Here is an 11,451-nt window from a genome sequence, read left to right on the forward strand (position 1 = left end):
GAAGGCAATAAAGTGGTCGATGATAATTCAAATCATCGAGGGCAAGGATGGTATTTCTCATCAAGAATTCGACTGATAGTCTGGAAGAGCTCAGAATGCTGATGAGGTTCATGACACATTTGTCGAGAGATTTCAAGATGTAATCGATAGGCGATGACATCAAGTTAAAGGAATGATGAAGCGAAAGGTTATTGGAACCATGGGTATGACACAAACTCGAAATCAAGCTTCTTGTTCAAGGCGAAATGATATGACGAGGAAGATCGACATAAGCTTGGCTCATCGTCAAAAGTTGTGCTCCGGGAATAAGGATCAGGTAGCACAGTTTAAGCTTTAACATGATGATGATGATGTAGCCAATCAGTTGGGAATGACATCAGCAAGTACAACTCGCAGGTAATAATGATTACAAATAGTAGTTGAACCGTAGAACAGACTCGATTCAGTTATTGGTGTTTCGAGTGACAAACAACTCAAAACCCGGAGAAAATTGGAATCATCGAGAAATAATAGTTGATGAAGAACTCACAAGAAGTTATGTAGTTCGGTGATATCCTCGAGATACCAGAGTGTAATACTCGACGGTAGAACAGAGTAGACGGTGGACACGTGAAATGATTTGCAGAAGACAAGTACTTCATCTTGTCTGAGAAATGGAATCAAAGGAGAACAATCATGGTCGGAACCACGGTTGCAAAGGACCAAACATGGATACTAGATGAACCTATATCAAGGAAATAGTTATTATTTCAAGAAGTTTCCATGATAGGATCTGCATCGTGTCCATGGGCATGAACACAAGTTCAAGGTCGACTCCCACTTCTTCAATGTATAACCTTCCATTCACCTCTCGCTTTTTGAAAATGTCATTAGTTGTTGAAAGTTTTACCTGGTGCAATACCAGATAAGTATGACCCGTGAAATCTTTCGGGTTCACACAGATTAAGGAAGGCATAGGTTCAACCCATCAGGGCATCGTAGAAACATATCTTCAGTAGTAAATAATACAAGCTCGAAAGTAGAGCATACTTGACAAGGCAAATGATACAATTTACCAAAGGCATTATGTATTAGGGGAAGAACTCAAGGTTTTGAGAATATGCAGGAACGGTCAGATAATAATCCACCAAACGATCTGGCGGACCGCCAAGAATCTGATGTGAGCATATATGTTCAACCAGAAGAAGAAATAATGCAAAAGGCATCGGATTATAGAAATATCTTGATAATTCGAGAGCTTAAATACAAGGAATTATGATTTCCAAATTGGGGGATCAGAAGCAGATGCTCTGATCAAAAGATAAGTAAGTCGAATAGACTTGGACGCAGAAATGGTGGCAATTCGATTGGTCGACAACCAGCTCATGTTCAAAATGACGTCCGAGCTGGAAGGATAATTTTAAAGGAATACTGATGATTTGTGCATTCACACACAGGCTGAATCAACAGGATCAGAATGTCAATCACAAAGTATTTGAATGAATATTGCTTGACATATGGAAGTAACCATTATGCAAGCAGGTAAAGAAGATCAAGAGCAATAGGCTACTGAGGATTTTCGGAAGATCGAATGGTATTTCGAAGTCTTTTGCGAAACACATGAACAATTGGGAATGAACGGATACTCGATAAGTGCGAGGAATTATCCGTAGGGGTATTCATGCAGCAAAGATCTGTAAGGCAGTTTCTCAAGAGGTTCTTAAAAGTCGAAGAATAATTCGATGCAACTTGTAATAACAAGGGCAGCTGGGAATGAAAGTAAGAAGAACATGTGTAAGTATTTATCCATAAGAATGTATCGGTGGTAGGGGAATGCAAAAGTGACGGGCATAGAGTCTCGAGAGAACATCAGAGAGTATCTTCGGAATCTTCTAATGCAGCAGGAGATCCTCTGCAATAAAGGGCCCTCCGGGTGGATGCGATCACGAGATCCTAATGTCAGAGTTAGCAAATTCATTTAACCCGAATAGTAGAGATCAGAGTTCCAGAGTCAAGTTTAGATGAGGAATAAAAGATCCTAATACCACCCAATGGCGACATGGGCCCATGGGCCGCACAGCCATGTTAGTAAACACTTTTTCAATGACTAGACTCAACTTCGGCCAAGGAGTTGGAAAGGGGGATTCCTACAGGCAGTCGGCTCTGATACCAACCTGGCGAGGGATGCGGCGGCGCGCGACCGAACAGGGGCGGCCTCAACCCGGAGCGGCGATGCAGGGGCGCGACGGGCGCCAGCGGGGGCGAGGCTAGGCGCGCGGGCCGCGGGGAGGGGAGGGGAGGGTGAGCGCACGCTCGGACAGCACGGTTGGTCATCTACGTGTGGTCAGAGGCTGATGCTGGAGCAGCACACGCGCGCGGGCGCGACCATGGGCACGGACGGGCCAAACTCCAGCCATGGCGACTGGTCCTTGTGGGGCGATGCCTACGGCGACAGATCGAGGGGGGAAGTAGGGGAATCGGGAGATGAGCTCACCGTGAAGCTCTTGGACGTGGTTAGGAGGCGCTGGGACGCCCGGGCGCGACGAATCTGACGACGAATGGCGGCGGCCGTGGCGGGTAAGCCGACCCGATGGCGAGGAGACAAGGCATCCCGGCTTGTTTCACTTGTCGAGGACGAAGGAGACGATGGTGGTGAAGCTCCTAGTCATCCTCCTGGGCGCCGGGGAGGACAGTAGCCATGGAATCGACGAGGGCCCGGCGAGGAAGCTTCGGTTCTACGTGAGGGAGTAAGAAACAATGCGAGAGGGGGAAGTGAGCGAGGGCTAGGGTTTGTCCGCGGCGCGGGGGGTCTTGTAGGTGCCGGGGGGCGCGGGATGGCCGCCACGCACGGCCACGGCCGGCGGAAGGCCGCCACGCCCCCCCCCCTACCGCACTGTAGCGAGAGGAAGGGGATGAGGGGGAGGCTGGGCCGGTTTTGTTAGATGGGCCAAGTGGCCCAGTAGATTAGGTCTTTTATTTTTCAATCAATTGTTTTTGTATTTGTTTTTCTGTTCTCTTATCTAGCTACTGTTTGTATTTTCTTTTTGCATCAAATTACTTTTGGAAAATGTGAAACCTTGTCATATAATCACTAAGCATTATTTTGCACTGCCACAAAAAGTTTGGGCCCAAAAATAATTTATTAAGTTTGAGTTTATTCTTAACTGGGATAAAAAGGTGATGTTGGTCCACCCTTTAATATCCAGCGGCATTTTTATATTCTGAAAGAGGTTAATTCTCACACGACAATTAGTTAGTGAGTATTTGGAACACATCGAACATTTTTACTTGACAGCTTGTACAAATATTAATTTGACTTGTTTTGGAATTTGAATTTGACCCCGGTTTTCACCAAGTGGCAAAGTGTCTTAGTAAAACATGATGACATGGCACATTAGGGTGAGGTTACTGTAGCTTGATTATCGGGGTGTTACATTGCCGCTCCTTATTCCTTCATCCATGGTGATCTCACCCAAAACTTGAAAACTTCTGCACACAAAACTCAACACAAACTTCATGAGATTCGTTGGTATAACAAGCAAATCACAAACTTTAGGTACTGTTATGAACCCATTCATATTTTATTATTGCATAATACCTACTGTATTCCAAATTCTCCATGACTTATACCCCCGGATATAATCCATATATTCATCAAAACAAGCAAACTATACAACGAAAACAGAATCTGTCTAAAATAGAACAGTCTGTAATGATCTAAACAATGACCACATATAACTCTAAAAATTCTTAAAAATTAGGAAAACATGGGGAATTTGTATATCAATCATGTGTAAAAAATTGCACTATCAAATTCCTGCAAGAGAAGAGACCGCCTCATCCAGCGAGGCGTAGTTTCTTTAACATCCAGCACCTCTTTAGTTGCCTTATGGTTTCTATAAAATATAACCTTTGTATTAGTGATGTAAGGCCTAAACTTTTCACACGCAAAGATCACTGCATAGAGTTCTCTATCATTCTTAGCACAATTTCTATGGGCATCTACGAGGGTGTGGCTTGCAAAGTAAATAACATTAAACTTCTCACCTACATGTTGGCCCAAAATCGCACTTAAAGCATTGTCATTCGTTTCACATATGACCTCAAAAGGCCTGTCCTAATCCGGAGGGGTAATGATACGAGCGTTGAGCAGAGCATGCTTCAATTTCTCAAAAGCACTTTTGCACTCGTTGGTGAAAGTAAAGGGAACGTCTTTCTTTTTTTTAGAAAAGGGAATGTCTTTCTGCAAAAGGTTAGTCAAGGGTTTCAAAATACTAGAGAAATCTATTAGTACATACTTAAGACAAGAATCAAATAAGCCATCACGTCCATCCACACAGATTAGATTATTTTGACCATAAATTTTAGATATCAACGGCTACGATTTAAAAGATGTTTCGTTACATACAAATATTGTCCCAGAACAAATTTGACACATCATGTGTCACGTAGTGACTTAGTGATGATTCAACGTGTCTTTGGCTCAACTCATATGCCTCTTCTATTAAAAGGGTAGTCCGAGATTCCCTTAAAATAAGACAAAGTTAATGCCAAGACAACCTGACATGCTTAGATTGTGTTCCAAATAACGGCAGCAAACAAGTTCGGCTGCCAACTAAGGAACAGTAAAAGGACAAAGGAAGAGTCCAATTCAGAAGTAAAAATAGACGCTAATGAAGAGTCTAGCAGTATACGTGTGCTGGTGTAGCCTATAATATCAACAAATTAGGAAGAGTCCCAGCAGAATACGTACCTATGATTCCAGCAAAATAATCAATCTTCAAAACTTATTTTTCTGCGTTCAAAAAAGAAAACAGTGCAGACTCCTGCTTACTGTTTCACGTTTCTCTTATCCCTCGGGAAAACGCCAAAAACTAACGCGCGTACGAGGCATGCTGGACGTCTCGCGTGAGACCTGTCTGGCCAGTCTGATCCAGCAGTGTGTCCGATGAAGCCTCCAAGGCACTGTCCGACTGGATCAATCAACAGTCGAGTGCAGATCGCACGGCCGCACAGGGACAACGAGATTAGTAAAATTCATTTGTTAGATAATAAATAATGGACAGACAATTGAGATCCGTAATATGTGAACATGTGATAAGAATTTATATTCCATTGTCACGAAAAAATTATGGTGTAACATACAATCTCTTCTTTTTTAATGTTGTTTCAAAAGAATGTACGTTTGAAGTATGTTCACATATAATAAATATTTTTTAACACACTACAGAAGCAAGCGCTTATATACACGCGCATACACTCACTCCTATGAACGCACACACGCACACCCTACCCCTATGAGGCTATCAGCACCTTCGAAAGAATGAGCCGGCATATCATCTTGAAATTTATGAAGTCGTCGTAGGCACCTCGTCGTCGACGAAAACGTCTCCTCCCACTGAATGTGCATCGCCCGAAATCCTGAAATAAATCCAGGAATAAATGCGAGCAACAGGACTTAACCCTGGTGGGTTGTGGATACCACATTCCCTCTAAACATCCAACCACAGGTTAAAAAACTCTATAAGTACGAGCTCAAATCAAAAACTGAAATGTGTGATAAAATAAAATAAAATGATGTGTAAACTTGCATGTGTTATTTACGTGTGTTAACATACACAGGTTAGAAAATATATTCAGAAAAGAGAAAAAAATGATTGCACTACACAAATATTGGCACTAGACTGAGATACGTACAATCGTTTTTTCTTTGTTGGACAAAGAGTAAATGTACGATATAAGTATGTTCATATATATAGTAAACTTTTACAAGTGAGATTTATAAATATGAGTATAAACCAAAAAAGTGTGATAAAAATAAAATAAAATGATGTGTCAACGTGCATGGGTTATTTAGATTTGTCAACATACATGGGGGTTTGGCATTATCTTGAGAAAAGGGGGGAAAACATGAGTCTAGCAGGGCGTGCTTGAATTTTAGTCATATGAATTTTATAGTTACCGGAAGTGATGATCAAGTAGATTTGTGACTGCGAAAAGACCATGTGAACTACACCTCATATAATACAAAATGTAGAGCGCAAATTGGCCAAATTAAGACTTTCATCAATGAAATATTAAGTTCAAAGAGCACAATTAGAAAACATGAACCATACGTTTGTAATGCAATGAGTTTGCAATTAGTTATTTTAACCATGCTAGAAAATAAGTTGTACCTAAACGACATGGCCTCTGTTAGAAAGAATAAGCTATCACGACGGGGCAGAGTGAAAGAAAAAGTTATTGGTGTACCATAGGAGAGGCTGAGGGAGTTCTGGATTAAGGGGTCCTCGGGCGTCCGGACTATGTAACGTGGGCCAGACTAATGGGCTACGAAGATACAATACAGAAGACTTCTTCCCGTGTCCGGATGGGACTCTCCTTTACGTAGATGGCAAGCTTGGCGTTCGGATATGTAGATTCCTTCCTTTGTAAACCGACTTTGTACAACCCTAGGCCCCTCCGGTGCCTATATAAACCGGAGGGTTTAGTCCGTAGAGACAATCACAATCATACGGGCTAGACATCTAGGATTTAGCCATTACGATCTCGTGGTAGATCAACTCTTGTAATCCTCATATTCATCAAGATCAATCATGCAGGAAGTAGGGTATTACATCCATCAAGAGGGCCCGAACCTGGGTAAACATCGTGTCCCTCGTCTCCTGTTACCATCGACCCTAGACGCACAGTTCAGGACCCCCTACCCAAGATCCGCCGGTTTTGACACTGACATTGGTGCTTTGATTGAGAGTTCCGCTGTGTCATCATCAGAAGGTTTGATGGCTCCATCGTTCATCTACAACAATGCTGCCCTGGAGGGGGTTTTCCTCCCCGGCCAGATCTTTGTGTTCGGCGGCTTCGCACTGCGGGCCAACTCGCTTGGCCACCTAGAGCAGATCGACAGCTACGCCCCAGGCCACCAGATTAGTTTTGGAAACCTGAACTATGTCGCTGATATCCGAGGAGACTTGATCTTCCAAGGGTTCACGACTCCAACCTCCGCTCTGGCTTTAGATCCGGAGCACGTCCCCATGTCCGAAGACGGGATTCCTGATCCTGCCGGACTATCTGCGGCCATTAAGCCCAGTACGGAAGAACCGGAGGAGGTAGCATCACTGGCAACCATCATGGAGCCGGACTCTTCTCCGGACACTAGCCCCGAACCCTCGGAGTCAGCGTCATGTGAGCTCGGCCAAGGAGCGTCCTCCCCACCGCACTCCACGAATCTTCTTCTCTCTGGCCAAACCTCGCCTTTAAGCGAGGCCCTGGACTTGCTGCGATCCCTCCTCATTACAGAGGAGCCATGTCCGAACTACGCCCAGCCCGGACTAGGGGTTGAGAGTGGGGAATTTTACGCTCCACCCACCACCCACTTCATAGCCACTGTCGAGGATTTAACTGACATGCTCGACTTCGGCTCCGAAGACTTCGACGGTATGGACGACGATGCCGGAGAGGAGCAGGCCGAAAACCCGTCGTTTACCGGACGGTGGATGGCCACCTCTTCATATGATGTGTACATGGTGGATACAACCAAAGATAACGGCGATGACAAAAAAGATCCAGTCGAGGATAAACCTCCTGAGATACAGCCAAAACGCCGACGTCAGTGGCGCCGCTCTAAATCACGCCGTGGAAGAGATAGCAATACCGGCACAGGAGATGACAACACTCCGGACGATGCCGAAAACAAAGAAGACCCCGTCGAGCCAACTTTTGAAGAAGACGATCGGGAAGATGGGCAAGTTAGCCCCGATGAACAGGCTGAAAACGAAGACTCGAAGGACAACAATTATCTTCCTCTCTCCAAGGATGAGGTGAGCCTCGGCAACGAGGATTTTATCGTGCCTGAGGAACCTCTCGAGCAGGAGCGCTTTAATCCCCGGCTAATTGCCACTGCGGGGAGCCTGAAGAAGAAGCAGCAGCAGCTTCAAGCTGATCAAGATCTGCTCAACGATAGGTGGACTAATGTCCTGGCAGCCGAGGAATACGGCCTCGAGCGCCCAACCAAAAGTTACCCGAAGCGTAAACTGCTACCCCAATTTGATAACGAGGCCCTCGAGCCCGCGCCATCAGCGCGTAATACGGCTGACCGACCACCTCGTGGCCGGGATAAAGCGGCAACTCAAGCCGAACACCAGCCTATACCACCTCGCCGTAAAGGTAGAGATACACCAGCTCGGGGATATACATACGACCTGCGGCACGACCTGGACAGTAGAGCCGGTCAGACCAGATCCATCTACGGATCGCGGGGGCGTGCTCCGACGCGCGACGACGGCTATCCAGCCAGACGCGACAAGCATAATCATGCCCGGGCCGAAAACCGTAGACGGACTCCATCCGAGCTACGTCGCCACTTGGCCCGATATAGAGGCGCCGCACACCCCCTCTGCTTCACTGATGAAGTAATGGAGCACGAATTCCCAGAAGGGTTTAAACCCGTGAACATTGAATCATATGATGGATCAACAGATCCCGCGGTATGGATTGAGGATTTTCTTCTCCATAGTCATATGGCCCGCGGTGATGATCTTCATGCCATCAAATACCTCCCGCTAAAACTCAAGGGACCAGCTCGGCACTGGTTGAACAGCCTGCCCAAAAACTCAATTGGCAGCTGGGAGGACTTGGAAGACGCCTTCCGCGACAACTTCCAAGGTACATACGTCCGACCTCCGGATGCTGATGACTTAAGTCACATAGTCCAACAGCCCAGAGAGTCAGCCAGGAAATTCTGGACCAGGTTCCTAACTAAAAAGAACCAGATCGTTGACTGTCCGGATGCCGAAGCCCTAGCGGCCTTTAAGCATAGCATCCGCGACGAATGGCTCGCCCGACACCTCGGCCAGGAAAAGCCGAAGTCCATGGCAGCCCTCACGGCACTCATGACATGCTTTTGCGCAGCGAAGATGGCTGGCTAGCCCATAGCAATAACAATTCAAGCGAACCTGGCACCTTCGAAGCCAGAAATAGCAATGGCAAGCCCCGACGCAAGAGGCACAAGCGTCGAAACAACGGTGACAACCAATGACACGGCGGTTAACGCCGGATTCAGTGGCTCCAAATCCGGCCAGCGTAATAAGCCATTTAAAAGGAACATTCCGGGCTCATCCAGCTTGGACCGCATACTCGATCGTCCATGTCAAATCCACGGCACCCCCGACAAACCAGCCAATCATACCAACAGAAGTTGTTAGGTTTTTAAATAGGCTGGCAAGTTAAATGTCGAAAACAAGGAGAAGGGGTCGCAGTGTGAGGACGACGACGAGGAGCCCCGTCCACCGAACACAGGGGGGCGGAAGAAGTTTCCCCCCCCCCAGGTTAAAACGGTGAACATGATATACTTTACCCATATCCCCAAGAGGGAGCGCAAACGTGCGCTCAGGGACGTCTATGCAACAGAGCCAGTCGCCCCAAAATTCAACCCATGGTTGTCCTGCCCGATCACCTTTGATCGCAGGGACCATCCGACGAGTATTCGTCATGGCGGTTCGGCCGCACTGGTCCTTGACCCAATCATTGATGGATTCCACCTCACGCGAGTCCTCATGGACGGTCGCATCAGCCTCAACCTGCTCTATCAGGATACAGTCCGCAAAATGGGCGTCGATCCATCAAGGATCAAGCCCACAAAAACCACCTTTAAAGGAGTAATACCAGGTGTAGAGGCCCGCTGCACGGGTTCAATCACATTGGAAGTTGTCTTCGGATCCCCGGACAATTTCCGAAGAGAAGATTTGACCTTCAACATCGTCCCCTTCCGCAGTGGCGATCACGCACTGCTTGGACGAATCGCATTTGCTCGATTCAATGCGGTGCCACACTATGCTTATCTCAAACTTAAGATGCCCGGACCACGCGGTGTCATAACAGTCAATGGAAACACGGAGCGCTCCCTCCGTACTGAGGAACACACCGCGGCCCTAGCAGCAGAAGTACAGAGCGGCCAAGCTCCCGGACACTGTCAAACGAGTCCGGACTACTTTGCAGCAGGATAGTCCAGCTCGTCAGGAGCTCGACTAGCAATTTGGCCTCCGTCTCAGTCCCGACCAAATGGCAGCGTACGTACCGGGCGTACATAACTACGCACTCAAATACCATGGACATAGATGGAGGCGTAACTTGATTGCGGTCCATCGTATGGCTCCCACACACATACTTTTCCTTTTCCTTTTTACCATTTTTTTAGTCTTTTCTTTCACAAGCCCCTCTCGACGGCCTGATCATCGGTCCTTTCGAAGGATACACCAAGGAGGCAAGCAGTATAGACGTGTGGGGGAATTTCTAGATGTTCTTCTTGACAATCATTCTACCTGTTTTTGGGGCCCGCAAGCAGCTTACCCTTGGTCTTGGCATGTTAAATAGCCAGGTTGCTTATCGCACTATTTGTACAAATACGCTTTGACGTATTAATCAAATTATAATGGAAACAGTTTGCGGCCCAACTTATGTAGCACTAGCTTACTACTTCATTCTTTATTTCGCTATTCTTATTGATTGCACCCATACACTTTGCTACGCTTTAACTCGCCAGGGGCTTCATTATGCTCCATACTACGGCAACGAAGTCCGAACACTTTTTACAGTACAGTTCGGCACACCGAATTTTAGCATTATATGCATCGGCTCTGAATCATGTCTTTGGTCAATAGTTGAGTTTCCCGGCTCATGTGCTTGCTTCCTTACGTTCCGCCCTATTGGCTAAGGTAGTAAAGGGAGAACTACTGCGATTGTGTTTCTAGTTTATCCGCGCAAACACCTCAGTAGAGAAAGCCGAAAACTGACTGTCATGATGCGGTGAGAGCTAGTCAGCTACTAGGAGGTTCGAAATCTTTTCAATTTTTTTTCCGCATTATGCGATGAATCAGCCTCTACCCGATCAGGTGTCTACAACCCCAAGTCCGGATTAAAAACTAACTAGGGGTAGCGCCTATATTTCCATTGTCAAACTCCTATGGCTAAGTGAGAGTGATAAAGCCACATAGTCCGATTGATTGGTTCGTTGCGCTAAAAACCTCCTTCAAGGACCAAAGATTACATCCCGAACACCCCGTACTACCTACGTGGGGGCTGAAGCCGACGACTGGCCAACTCTCTGATTTAACAAAATGGTCGCACAAGAGGTAAAATTTTCAAAGAACAAACATTAAACGGCTTTGTTTCATAATACAGGAAGTGATAAACATCAATGACTTCATTCAAAGATAATGTCTTTGGAACACTGGCCCTCTACAATGCGGGATCCCTTCAGGACATCATCAAAATACCGCTCGGGTGTGCGGTGCTCCTTGTCCGCGGGCGGTCCCTCGGTCGCGAGCTTGACAGCGTCCATCTTCGCCCACTGCACCTTGACGCGGGCGAAGGCCATCCGCGCACCTTCGATGCAGACCGACCACTTGATGGCATCAAGTCGTGGGCAGGCATTGACCAGCTGCTTCACGAGCCCGAAGTAGCTGTTGGGTATGG

Source organism: Triticum aestivum, chromosome 5D (assembly GCF_018294505.1).
Source record: "Triticum aestivum cultivar Chinese Spring chromosome 5D, IWGSC CS RefSeq v2.1, whole genome shotgun sequence".
NCBI classification, from domain to species: Eukaryota; Viridiplantae; Streptophyta; class Magnoliopsida; order Poales; family Poaceae; genus Triticum; species Triticum aestivum.